The following is a 14,623-nucleotide window of genomic DNA, read 5'->3' as shown; positions in this document are numbered from 1 at the left end:
ATTCCCCCCTCTGTTTTGGCTTGCTTTGTGGTGGGGCAAGTCAAAACGCCCACACATGGTTGATCCACCAACTTGGGTTGGTGTCACCCGTTGTGGGCGGCGGCATGGTGGTGGCCGCCGTTGGTTCCGGCCGACTGACCCGGTGGGAAAAAATGTGAATCTGTTATGTGGAGTTGTGGCACGCTGGTGGGATTTTCGTTGTGTGGCTCATTTCTAGACTTGTGAGCATCATCAAGGGGGTATGGCTTCCAACCGTTCGCGGGGAAGGGGCCATCATGTCTGGCTTGCTGCCGGCCGGGGGGGTAATGTCATCAGTCAGCGTCCGCTTGGGCTCACATTTGTGCTGGTTACGCCCAGGGTCATGTGGTTGATATTGAGGGCTTTATTACTCTCGGTCCAGTAGCACGCGGCCACCACAGGGAAGGCACGGCCTCATCCGCGTGGCTTCTCCCTCAGGATCATCTTGGTGATCCGCCATGGTGGTCTTGCTGGAGAAGAAGCACGGATGAGACCGGTTGGAACTGTGGCCCGGTGCGATCGGGGAAGATTTGTGCCACGCAAATCGTTGTGTGGCTTATTTGAAGACTTGTGAGCATCATCAAGGGGGTACGGCTTCCAACCGTTCGCGGGGAAGGGGCCATCATGTCTGGCTTGCTGCCGGCCGGGGGGGTAATGTCATCAGTCAGCGTCCGCTTGGGCTCACATTTGTGCTGGTTACGCCCAGGGTCATGTGGTTGATATGAGGGCTTTATTACTCTCGGTCCAGTAGCGCGCGGCCACCACAGGGAAGGCACGGCCTCATCCGCGTGGCTTCTCCCTCACGAGCATCTTGGCGATCCGCCATGGTGGTCGTGCTGGAGAAGAAGCACGGATGAGACGGGTTGGAACTGTGGCCCGGTGCGATCGGGGAAGGTTTGTGCCATGCAAATCCACAACAAAATGTAACTGACCACGACCACCACTCGGAACCACCACGACCACCACTGAGGGTGCGTGTGACTATCACTTCTAAGGAAAGCGAAGGCGTCGGTTCATCCCTGTGGCTTCTCCATCAACACCATCCTCGCGGGCGGTGTCGGGGATTAGAAACACGGATGAAACGTGCTGGAACTCGGTGGGCACGGGCAGAGAAGTTTGTTGCACGCACAAGACACGCGAAAGTTCTTTTCCATACCTAGCGATGCGGACACTGGGTCACCTGATGTTTCCATTTGCTCACTCGCCAAGTGCGAGCGGGGGGTGGACCGTCCGGTGGTGTGGTGTCTTGCGAAGAGGCGAGGGTGTGGTGAGTTGTATTGAGGATGTTGTTGTCGGCTGGCTCCATGCCCCGTGCATCGAACGGTCAGACACGCATCCCCCTCGGTTGGCACCCGGGTTCCCCGGGCGAGAGACGACGTTCCCTGTGCTGCCTACCTACGAAAAGGCATCCTCGTGTGGTTGCAAAGAGTGTTTCCGTCCGGGCTTCCACCACGCGGTGGGGGTCTCGGAGGACCCCGAAGTCACGCACGTGTTCCGCCATGTCCTCGCAAGCAAGCAAGCAAGCAAGGGGCACGGCGACACACGCGGCGGGACAGTTCTCTCGGATTCGGTGCATGCGGCGAACCCCCGGGGCGACCCGTGCGGGTTCTAAATATTCGGTTACCCACCATCCTGGATGCCCTCCCCGGCCCGGTCCCGTCCGAGCCGGGGCAGCCCCGATGGATGCTACCTGGTTGATCCTGCCAGTAGTCATATGCTTGTCTCAAAGATTAAGCCATGCATGTGTAAGTATGAACTAATTCAGACTGTGAAACTGCGAATGGCTCATTAAATCAGTTATAGTTTGTTTGATGGTATCTACTACTCGGATAACCGTAGTAATTCTAGAGCTAATACGTGCAACAAACCCCGACTTCTGGAAGGGACGCATTTATTAGATAAAAGGTCAACGCAGGCTCTGCCTGTTGCTTTGATGATTCATGATAACTCGTCGGATCGCACGACCCTTGTGCCGGCGACGCATCATTCAAATTTCTGCCCTATCAACTTTCAATGGTAGGATAGTGGCCTACCATGGTGGTGACGGGTGACGGAGAATTCATAGCGACGTTGCTTTTTGATCCTTCGATGTCGGCTCTTCCTATCATTGTGAAGCAGAATTCACCAATTGTTGGATTGTTCACCCACCAATAGGGAACGTGAGCTATGTCCCCTTCAACCACTCAAACAAATATCTTGTCCCTAATTTTATCATAACATTTTAAAAAATCTAAGCAAGTACTAGGAAATCGCCGGAGGTTTACTTAATAGGGATGAGTGGTCGGGACTATACGTGAAGGTGTTTCATCACAAGTGATGAGAACGAACAGCAGATGCATCCAACAGATATTGGTGGGGTTAAGACATAGCCAAGTTTGGTTTTTTGGCTTGATTTTGTGACTTGGTGGTGTGTGGGGTGAAAAACGAAAATCATGGTTTTGCAAAACTGGCTGGACACAATGCTCACAAATGCCTAGAAAGTGATGTGGGAGAAGTTTGGGAGCAAAAGGAATTGATCTTGACATGGTTGGTCCATAGCCAAGTTCCATGATTTTGGTTTTTTGGCTTGATTTTGTGACTTGGTGGTGTGTGGGGTGAAAAACGAAAATCATGGTTTTGCAAAACTGGCTGCACTCAATGCTCACAAATGCTTAGAAAGTGATGTGGGTGAAGTTTGGGAGCAAAAGGAATTGATCTTGACATAGTTGGTCCATGGGCAAGTTCCATGATTTTGGTTTTTTGGCTTGATTTTGTGACTTGGTGGTGTGTGGGGTGAAAAACGAAAATCATGGTTTTGCAAAACTGGCTGCACTTATTGCTCACAAATGCTTAGAAAGTGATGTGGGTGAAGTTTGGGAGCAAAAGGAATTGATCTTGACATAGTTGGTCCATGGGCAAGTTCCATGATTTTGGTTTTTTGGCTTGATTTTGTGACTTGGTGGTGTGTGGGGTGAAAAACGAAAATCTTGGTTTTGGAAATCTGGCTGCACTCAATGCTCACAAATGCTTAGAAAGTGATGTGGGTGAAGTTTGGGAGCAAAAGGAATTGATCTTGACATAGTTGGTCCATGGGCAAGTTCCATGATTTTGGTTTTTTGGCTTGATTTTGTGACTTGGTGGTGTGTTGGGTGAAAAACGAAAATCTTGGTTTTGGAAATCTGGCTGCACTCAATGCTCACAAATGCTTTGAAAGTGATGTGGGAGAAGTTTGGGAGCAAAAGGAATTGATCTTGACATAGTTGGTCCATGGCCAAGTTCCATGATTTTGGTTTTTTGGCTTGATTTTGTGACTTGGTGGTGTGTGGGGTGAAAAACGAAAATCTTGGTGTTGGAAATCTGGCTGCACTCAATGCTCACAAATGCTTAGAAAGTGATGTGGGTGAAGTTTGGGAGCAAAAGGAATTGATCTTGACATAGTTGGTCCATGGGCAAGTTCCACGATTTTGTTTTTTTGGCTTGATTTTGTGACTTGGTGGTGTGTGGGGTGAAAAACGAAAATCATGGTTTCGGATATCTGGCTGGACTCAATGCTCACAAATGCTTAGAAAGTGATGTGGGTGAAGTTTGGGAGCAAAAGGAATTGATCTTGACATAGTTGGTCCATGGGCAAGTTCCATGATTTTGGTTTTTTGGCTTGATTTTGTGACTTGGTGGTGTGTTGGGTGAAAAACGAAAATCTTGGTTTTGGAAATCTGGCTACAGTCAATGCTCACAAATGCTTAGAAAGTGATGTGGGTGAAGTTTGGGAGCAAAAAGAATTGATCTTGACATAGTTGGTCCATGGCCAAGTTACATGATTTTGGTTTTTTGGCTTGATTTTGTGACTTGGTGGTATGTTGGGTGAAAAACGAAAATCTTGGTTTTGGAAATCTGGCTGCACTCAATGCTCACAAATGCTTAGAAAGTGATGTGGGTGAAGTTTGGGAGCAAAAGGAATTGCTCTTGACATAGTTGGTCCATGGGCAAGTTCCATGATTTTGGTTTTTTGGCTTGATTTTGTGACTTGGTGGTGTGTGGGGTGAAAAACGAAAATCATGGTTTTGCAAAACTGGCTGCACTCAATGCTCACAAATGCTTAGAAAGTGATGTCGGTGAAGTTTGGGAGCAAAAGGAATTGATCTTGACATAGTTGGTCCATGGCCAAGTTCCATGATTTTGGTTTTTTGGCTTGATTTTGTGACTTGGTGGTGTGTGGGGTGAAAAACGAAAATCTTGGTTTTGGAAATCTGGCTGCACTCAATGCTCACAAATGCTTAGAAAGTGATGTGGGAGAAGTTTGGGAGCAAAAGGAATTGATCTTGACATAGTTGGTCCATGGGCAAGTTCCACGATTTTGGTTTTTTGGCTTGATTTTGTGACTTGGTGGTGTGTGGGGTGAAAAACGAAAATCATGGTTTTGGAAATCTGGCTGGACTCAATGCTCACAAATGCTTAGAAATGGATGTGGGTGAAGTTTGGGAGCAAAAGGAATTGATCTTGACATAGTTGGTCCATGGGCAAGTTCCATGATTTTGGTTTTTTGGCTTGATTTTGTGACTTGGTGGTGTGTGGGGTGAAAAACGAAAATCATGGTTTTGGAAATATGGCTGCACTCAATGCTCACAAATGCTTAGAAAGTGATGTGGGAGAAGTTTGGGAGCAAAAGGAATTGATCTTGACATAGTTGGTCCATGGCCAAGTTCCATGATTTTGGTTTTTTGGCTTGATTTTGTGACTTGGTGGTGTGTGGGGTGAAAAACGAAAATCATGGTTTTGCAAAACTGGCTGCACTCAATGCTCACAAATGCTTAGAAAGTGATGTCGGTGAAGTTTGGGAGCAAAAGGAATTTATCTTGACATAGTTGGTCCATGGCCAAGTTCCATGATTTTGGTTTTTTGGCTTGATTTTGTGACTTGGTGGTGTGTGGGGTGAAAAACGAAAATCTTGGTTTTGGAAATCTGGCTGCACTCAATGTTCACAAATGCTTAGAAAGTGATGTGGGTGAAGTTTGGGAGCAAAAGGAATTGATCTTGACATAGTTGGTCCATGGGCAAGTTCCATGATTTTGGTTTTTTGGCTTGATTTTGTGACTTGGTGGTGTGTTGGGTGAAAAACGAAAATCTTGGTTTTGGAAATCTGGCTCCACTCAATGCTCACAAATGCTTAGAAAGTGATGTGGGTGAAGTTTGGGAGCAAAAGGAATTGATCTTGACATAGTTGGTCCATGGCCAAGTTCCATTATTTTGGTTTTTTGGCTTGATTTTGTGACTTGGTGGTGTGTGGGGTGAAAAACAAAAATCATGGTTTTGGAAATCTGGCTGCACTCAATGCTCACAAATGCTTAGAAAGTGATGTGGGTGAAGTTTGGGAGCAAAAGGAATTGATCTTCACATAGTTGGTCCATGGGCAAGTTCCATGATTTTGGTTTTTTGGCTTGATTTTGTGACTTGGTGGTGTGTGGGGTGAAAAACGAAAATCATGGTTTTGCAAAACTGGCTGCACTCAATGCTCACAAATGCTTAGAAAGTGATGTGGGTGAAGTTTGGGAGCAAAAGGAATTGATCTTGACATAGTTGGTCCATGGGCAAGTTCCATGATTTTGGTTTTTTGGCTTGATTTTGTGACTTGGTGGTGTGTGGGGTGAAAAACGAAAATCTTGGTTTTGGAAATCTGGCTGCACTCAATGCTCACAAATGCTTAGAAAGTGATGTGGGTGAAGTTTGGGAGCAAAAGGAATTGATCTTGACATAGTTGGTCCATGGGCAAGTTCCATGATTTTGGTTTTTTGGCTTGATTTTGTGACTTGGTGGTGTGTGGGGTGAAAAACGAAAATCATGGTTTTGCAAAACTGGCTGCACTCAATGCTCACAAATGCTTAGAAAGTGATGTGGGTGAAGTTTGGGAGCAAAAGGAATTGATCTTGACATAGTTGGTCCATGGGCAAGTTCCATGATTTTGGTTTTTTGGCTTGATTTTGTGACTTGGTGGTGTGTGGGGTGAAAAACGAAAATCTTGGTTTTGGAAATCTGGCTGCACTCAATGCTCACAAATGCTTAGAAAGTGATGTGGGTGAAGTTTGGGAGCAAAAGGAATTGATCTTGACATAGTTGGTCCATGGGCAAGTTCCACGATTTTGGTTTTTTGGCTTGATTTTGTGACTTGGTGGTGTGTGGGGTGAAAAACGAAAATCATGGTTTTGGAAATCTGGCTGGACTCAATGCTCACAAATGCTTAGAAAGTGATGTGGGTGAAGTTTGGGAGCAAAAGGAATTGATCTTGACATAGTTGGTCCATGGCCAAGTTCCATGATTTTGGTTTTTTGGCTTGATTTTGTGACTTGGTGGTGTGTGGGGTGAAAAACGAAAATCTTGGTTTTGGAAATCTGGCTGCACTCAATGCTCACAAATGCTTAGAAAGTGATGTGGGTGATGTTTGGGAGCAAATGGAATTGATCTTGACATAGTTGGTCCATGGGCAAGTTCCACGATTTTGGTTTTTTGGCTTGATTTTGTGACTTGGTGGTGTGTGGGGTGAAAAACGAAAATCATGGTTTTGGAAATCTGGCTGGACTCAATGCTCACAAATGCTTAGAAAGTGATGTGGGTGAAGTTTGGGAGCAAAAGGAATTGATCTTGACATAGTTGGTCCATGGCCAAGTTCCATGATTTTGGTTTTTTGGCTTGATTTTGTGACTTGGTGGTGTGTGGGGTGAAAAACGAAAATCATGGTTTTGGAAAACTGGCTGCACTCAATGCTCACAAATGCTTAGAAAGTGATGTGGGAGAAGTTTGGGAGCAAAAGGAATTGATCTTGACATAGTTGGTCCATGCCAAGTTCCATGATTTTGGTTTTTTGGCTTGATTTTGTGACTTGGTGGTGTGCCATGAATCATGAAATTTTCAAAGTCGTGGTTTTTGAGGTTTGTTGGTTGGAAAGTGTCACAAATGCATGCAGAATGAGGTCTACAAAGTTTGGTAGCAAAACCAAGCCATCTTGATGTGGTTTTGAATTTTTGAAATGTTGGAAAATAGAGCGTTTTGAAAAAAATTCATGAAAATTCGAAACCTTTGCCAATCGTAACGAAATTTGGTGGGCACCTTCTTGATATTATTATGGGATGGACTGGAAAAAATCACGCAAAAATACGTTGTCTAGATACGTTTTTCCATTTTTCCCGATTTTCCACATTTCGGGTCTTTGGAAAAATAAAAAAAATACTTCCCCATGTCGAAAAATTCTAATTTTTTGCAGGCAATGTTGTACCATTTTTATGAGGATCCCTGCAAAAAATCTCGTGAAAATTCGTTCTCTAGGTCCCAAAACAGAACTTATGTCTGCTCAAAAAAAGTGTATCTACTTGTACAAAAGTGGCTTTTGCATATTTAACTATTATAGGGGGGGGGGGGGGGGGGGGGTGTTCCTCAATGCATCCAGCTTTGCACTAGGGAAGATTTTGGTGCGGTCCTTGCCTTCCCCTCACGTTTTGGCTTGCTTTGTGCATGGGCAAGTCAAAACGCCCACACATGGTTGATCCACCAACTTGGGTTGGTGTCAGGCAGTGTGGGGGCGGCATGGTGGTGGCCGCCGTCGGCTCCGGCCGACTGGACCCGGTGGGAAAAAAATGTGAATCTGTTATGTGAAGTTGTGGCACGCTTGTGGGATTTTCGTTGTGTGGCTCATTTCTAAACTTGTGAGCATCATCAAGGGGGTATGGCTTCCAACCGTTCGCGGGGAAGGGGCCATCATGTCTGGCTTGCTGCCGGGCGGGGGTAATGTCATCAGTCAACGTCCGCTTGGGCTCACATTTGTGCTGGTTAGGCCCAGGGTCATGTGGTTGATAAAAAGGGCTTTATTACTCTCGTTCCAGTAGCGTGGCCACCACAGGGAAGGCACGACCTCATCCGCGTGGCTTCTCCCTCAAGATCATCTTGGCGATCCGCCATGGTGGTCCTGGTGGAGAAGAAGCACGGATGAGACGGGTTGGAACTGTGGCCCGGTGCGATCGGGGAAGATTTGTGCCACACAAATCGTACTGTGTGGCTGATTTGAAGACTTGTGAGCATCATCAAGGGGGTATGGCTTCCAACCGTTCGCGGGGAAGGGGCCATCATGTCTGGCCTGCTGCCGGTCGGGGGTAATGTCATCAGTCAACGTCCGCTTGGGCTCACATTTGTGCTGGTTATGCCCAGGGTCATGTGGTTGATAAAAAGGGCTTTATTACTCTCGGTCCAGTAGCGTGGCCACCACAGGGAAGGCACGGCCTCATCCGCGTGGCTTCTCCCTCAAGATCATCTTGGCGATCCGCCATGGTGGTCCTGCTGGAGAAGAAGCATGGATGAGACGGGTTGGAACTGTGGTCCGGTGCGATCGGGGAAGATTTGTGCCACGCAAATCGTAATGCGGCTCATTTCTAAACTTGCGAGCATCATCAAGGGGGTATGGCTTCCAACCGTTGGAGGGGAAGGGGCCATCATGTCTGGCTTGCTGCCGGGCGGGGGTAATGTCATCAGTCAACGTCCGCTTGGGCTCACATTTGTGCTGGTTACGCCCAGGGTCATGTGGTTGATAAAAAGGGCTTTATTACTCTCGTTCCAGTAGCGTGGCCACCACAGGGAAGGCACGGCCTCATCCGCGTGGCTTCTCCCTCAAGATCATCTTGGCGATCCGCCATGGTGGTCTTGCTGGAGAAGAAGCATGGATGAGACGGGTTGGAACTGTGGCCCGGTGCGATCGGGGAAGATTTGTGCCACACAAATCGTACTGTGTGGCTGATTTGAAGACTTGTGAGCATCATCAAGGGGGTATGGCTTCCAACCGTTCGCGGGGAAGGGGCCATCATGTCTGGCCTGCTGCCGATCGGGGGTAATGTCATCAGTCAACGTCCGCTTGGGCTCACATTTGTGCTGGTTATGCCCAGGGTCATGTGGTTGATAAAAAGGGCTTTATTACTCTCGGTCCAGTAGCGTGGCCACCACAGGGAAGGCACGGCCTCATCCGCGTGGCTTCTCCCTCAAGATCATCTTGGCGATCCGCCATGGTGGTCCTGCTGGAGAAGAAGCATGGATGAGACGGGTTGGAATTGTGGTCCGGTGCGATCGGGGAAGATTTGTGCCACGCAAATCGTAATGCGGCTCATTTCTAAACTTGCGAGCATCATCAAGGGGGTATGGCTTCCAACCGTTGGAGGGGAAGGGGCCATCATGTCTGGCTTGCTGCCGGGCGGGGGTAATGTCATCAGTCAACGTCCGCTTGGGCTCACATTTGTGCTGGTTACGCCCAGGGTCATGTGGTTGATAAAAAGGGCTTTATTACTCTCGTTCCAGTAGCGTGGCCACCACAGGGAAGGCACGGCCTCATCCGCGTGGCTTCTCCCTCAAGATCATCTTGGCGATCCGCCATGGTGGTCTTGCTGGAGAAGAAGCATGGATGAGACGGGTTGGAACTGTGGCCCGGTGCGATCGGGGAAGATTTGTGCCACACAAATCGTACTGTGTGGCTGATTTGAAGACTTGTGAGCATCATCAAGGGGGTATGGCTTCCAACCGTTCGCGGGGAAGGGGCCATCATGTCTGGCCTGCTGCCGATCGGGGGTAATGTCATCAGTCAACGTCCGCTTGGGCTCACATTTGTGCTGGTTATGCCCAGGGTCATGTGGTTGATAAAAAGGGCTTTATTACTCTCGGTCCAGTAGCGTGGCCACCACAGGGAAGGCACGGCCTCATCCGCGTGGCTTCTCCCTCAAGATCATCTTGGCGATCCGCCATGGTGGTCCTGCTGGAGAAGAAGCATGGATGAGACGGGTTGGAACTGTGGTCCGGTGCGATCGGGGAAGATTTGTGCCACGCAAATCGTAATGCGGCTCATTTCTAAACTTGCGAGTATCATCAAGGGGGTATGGCTTCCAACCGTTGGAGGGGAAGGGGCCATCATGTCTGGCTTGCTGCCGGGCGGGGGTAATGTCATCAGTCAACGTCCGCTTGGGCTCACATTTGTGCTGGTTACGCCCAGGGTCATGTGGTTGATAAAAAGGGCTTTATTACTCTCGTTCCAGTAGCGTGGCCACCACAGGGAAGGCACGGCCTCATCCGCGTGGCTTCTCCCTCAAGATCATCTTGGCGATCCGCCATGGTGGTCTTGCTGGAGAAGAAGCATGGATGAGACGGGTTGGAACTGTGGCCCGGTGCGATTGGGGAAGATTTGGGCCAGGAAAATCCACAACAAAATCTAACCACACGGGACACACGGAAGTTCCTTTTCATACCTAGCGATGCGGACAGGGGGTCACTTGATGTTTCCATTTGCTCACTCGCCAAGGGCGAGCGGGGGGTGGACCGTCCGGTGGTGTGGTGTCTTGCGAACGCGAGGGTGTGTGAGTTGTAGTGAGGATGTTGTCGCCGGCTGGCTCCATGCCCCGTGCATCGAACGGTCGGACACGCATCCCCCTCGTTGCCACCCGGTTCCCCGGGCGAGAGATGACGTTCCCTGTGCTGCCTACCTACCAAAAGGCATCCTCGTGTGCTTGCAAAGAGTGTTTCCGTCCGGGCTTCCACCGCACGGTGGAGGTCTCGGAGGACCCCGAAGTCACGCACGTGGTCCGCCATGTCCTCGCAAGCAATCAAGCAAGCAACGGGCACGGCGGCACACGCGGCGGGACAGTTCTCTCGGATTCGGTGCATGCGGCGAACCCCCGGGGCGACCCGTGCGGGTTCTGAACATTCGGTTACCCACCATCTTGGATGCCCCTCCCGGCCCGGCCCCGTCCGAGCCGGGGCAACCCCGATGGATGCTACCTGGTTGATCCTGCCAGTAGTCATATGCTTGTCTCAAAGATTAAGCCATGCATGTGTAAGTATGAACTAATTCAGACTGTGAAACTGCGAATGGCTCATTAAATCAGTTATAGTTTGTTTGATGGTACCTACTACTCGGATAACCGTAGTAATTCTAGAGCTAATACGTGCAACAAACCCCGACTTCTGGAAGGGACGCATTTATTAGATAAAAGGTCAACGCAGGCTCTGCCTGTTGCTTTGATGATTCATGATAACTCGTCGGATCGCACGGCCCTTGTGCCGGCGACGCATCATTCAAATTTCTGCCCTATCAACTTTCGATGGTAGGATAGTGGCCTACCATGGTGGTGACGGGTGACGGAGAATTAGGGTTCGATTCCGGAGAGGGAGCCTGAGAAATGGCTACCACATCCAAGGAAGGCAGCAGGCGCGCAAATTACCCAATCCTGACACGGGGAGGTAGTGATAATAAATAACAATACCGGGCTCATTGAGTCTGGTAATTGGAATGAGTACAATCTAAAAAGCCAGCAGCCGCGGTAATTCCAGCTCCAATAGCGTATATTTAAGTTGTTGCAGTTAAAAAGCTCGTAGTTGGACCTTGGGTTGGGTCGATCGGTCCGCCTCTGGTGTGCACCAGTCGGGTTCGATGTCTGACGTCCGATGTCTGACGTCCGATGTCTGTGACGTGGTCCACTGAGAGGAAGGAGAAATCGTAACAAAGTTTCCATAGTTTTACCTGTGGATGGATTGTTGTCGATGCCTCAACTAACGAGTGTGTACCAAACACACAATGGGGAAATTCTCTACCTCTTCTTCATCGGGGCTGTCGGAGAGAGAGGTTCCTTCCTAACACATTGAAAATTTAGTAATTATGAGGTCCCGGAGGAGGAGACAAATAGGTAGTTTTGTGCACTTACAGTTCTATGGACAGTGCAACAAGTTGTTATCGTAACATAGAGAGGCAAGTTAGTTTACACTTTATGTAATTTAGGAGTTGACACTTTGATTCAGGCCACGTAACGAGATGAGGTCAGTCAGTCTCAGGATCCAGCTGGGTGGGCCACATGTAGACTTTGACGTAACATTAAAACATTCTGTATATAGTTGAAATAATTTCAGTTGAGATTGATTACTCGGGTAATCTATTTATAAATTTGATGTTTGTTTTTTGATAGAATGTGACATATCTGAATATAATATATATTTGGGGTATTGTGTAAGCAGGACATTTATGTGATATATAAGCATAGAAATTTGCAAATATTTAGAGCATTATTCAAACAAGTCAAGAATATTATGCATTAAATCACTTTAATTGCGAATTAATTAGTAAGAGATTGATTCCAAAATATCATGGTCAAAATTGTAGGCAGTCTACCCGACGGATTTAAAGCGTATGTATATAAGACTAGAGGTGGAAAACAATTATTTGGACTTTTCATCATTGACCTTTTTACTGAAGGGAGGGGAATGCTGGGTATAATATCTGTCCCGGGATTTGTGCGTGTAATCTTATGTATGTATGATTGGTTGGGTTGGTTGATTTTTCTTTTATAATATGTACTTTTAAATAATATATTAAATGTGATTTGCACCTATAAATCTCGTTATACCCTTCGGGAATTGGCAGCTGCGTTCCTTGCCCCGTTTCCAACAACTTTCCTTTTTTACGCGTCTCCATCCGACTTCCCGATCAAAAGTTATGGCCGTTTGAAGTTTTCCGCAAAAAATGCTCTGCAACTCAAGATCTGTACTTGTTTTCCGACGTGTGAGGACTCCTCCGTCAAATATACCCTCAGTGGAGTTACCACAAAAAAATTTGGGTCAAAAAACATTTTTTACCTATTTTTAATGAATTTTTCAAAATTACTGTCGGGCCAAAATGCAAGTTAACTAACTTTTCCTTTTGGTTTGCTTCTACCCCTTTGCTTCATCAGCGAGCCTTCTTTTGTTTATGCTTATCATCCATCCATTCCTTCATCCATGCATCCATCCATGCATCCATCCATCCATGCATGCATCCATCCATCCATCCATCCATGCATGCATCCATTCATGCATCCATCCATCCATCCATCCATCCATCCATCCATTCATTCATTCATTCATTCATTCATTCATCCATCCATTCATCCATCCATCCATTCATCCATCCATCCATCCATCCATCCATTCATTCATCCATTCATCCATCCATCCATCCATCCATCCATCCATCCATCCATCCCATCCATCCATCCATCGAGCAAGATCGAGGCCGCCCAAGTTCTCATTTCCGGCTTCGGGGTAGCTCTGGAGCAAATCGCCTGCAAGTTTCCCGATCTGGACCTGTCCGAGTTCTCTGTGTACAGCGAGCGAAGTGGTTGATGGCAAAATCGTGCCCCCAGCTGATCCATCGCCTTAAAACCCTTCGCGTCTCACTCTGACCCCCCTATGTAATATTTTCATTCTGTTTGAACTGTTTGGTACTTATGTGCGCGTATATAGATACATATATGTATGTCAATCTTTCGACTTATTTGCCGTGCGATTAACTGTTTCGAACTGCTTCTTAACTCACGTACTTCGCCCCAACCTGTACTTAACTCAACGTACTTTGCACTCACCGGTGCTTAACTCTCTGCAAACCACCTTAACTTAAACAAACGGTTAATTCGAAGCGATAACGCTTAATACGAAATTACTTACTTAGCACCTGGAACTTCTCTCGCCTGACCCATCAAGGGCCAAAGGCATCCCCGCGTCGTCCAAAACTTCGTTGGTGCGACTCTCGCCATGCGATTCTCTTTATACCTCAATCTTAGAACCCGGGCTTCTGGCGACGCCACCTTCCTTTTAATCGAACGCGTCCCTGAGGGGCCGCTCATCACATTGTTCCCCAATCTGGGGGTAGAGCCGCCTTTTGGATCCTTCTCTACCTCCATGGGTTTCAGAACAATCAACTGGGTGGTGGGGTGCTCTCCGCGAACCTCCCCCCCCACCCTTTAACTTCTGACTTGACTGGTCTTACTAGGTCAATATTGGTGTCTCACTCAAGGGAAAAGAGTTCCTCTCCAACCCTCCTTTCCTATACTTGAGATCGTTAACACCCCTGACTTTTCAGTTTCATCTCGCCTGAACTCACTCGAGGGTGAGAAGGACTTTTCCTGATGCCTCAACTTGCCCAGGGGCTACATCTCCTCCTCCCCCGGATGCACTGAGGGCTTTCGTAACACTTCTTCGCCTCCTTCTGGTGAGAACTAATTGTGATGATCAGACCCTCCATAGACGGCAGTTTGACCTTCATGTGCCTTGTTCTGTTGAGCATTGGCCTTCCCAACAGTATGTTGTACGCCGACGGAGCGTTTATGACAAGATACCTGATCTTCTCCGTTCGTGAGGCCAAACCATCAGTGAAGGTCGTCCTTAATTCGATATACCCTCTTACCTCCACTTGGTCTCCGGCGAAACCATACAAGCAGCCCCCATACGGGCTCAGCTGATTGGGGCACAGTTGTAACTTTTCAAAAGGTCGGCCAAAACATCACATCTGCTGAGCTTCCTTGGTCGACCAACACCCGATGGATAGTCCTTCTCGCCGTGATAAGCGAGATCACGATAGGGTCGTTGTCGTGAGGCACAACGTCCCTAAGGTCCCCCTTGGTGAACGTGATGTCCACGTCGGGTCGGGTGAGTGATCCTCGAAAACTTCCACTGACATTACTGACCTCACGTACCTCTTGCGCTGCGAAGCAGTGCACCACCCCCCGCCGGAGAATCCACCAGCTATGGTGTGGATCTCACCGTGAATGGGAACCTCGTGCTGCTGCCCTCCGCTGCCCGCCGGTTT

General features: G+C 48.0%; 1 pseudogene; it reads left to right on the top strand.

The window, feature by feature from the left end:
• Positions 1-10,785: 10,785 nt before the first annotated feature.
• Positions 10,786-11,547, top strand: LOC150025090 (18S ribosomal RNA; annotated as a pseudogene; the record flags this gene model as incomplete).
• Positions 11,548-14,623: the final 3,076 nt, after the last annotated feature.

This window comes from Phaseolus vulgaris, chromosome 9 (assembly GCF_051622355.1).
Source record: "Phaseolus vulgaris cultivar YP4 chromosome 9, ASM5162235v1, whole genome shotgun sequence".
Taxonomy (NCBI): Eukaryota; Viridiplantae; Streptophyta; class Magnoliopsida; order Fabales; family Fabaceae; genus Phaseolus; species Phaseolus vulgaris.
The sequence above is the reverse complement of the archived record's forward strand: the minus strand, read 5'-3'. Positions and strand labels throughout refer to the sequence as shown.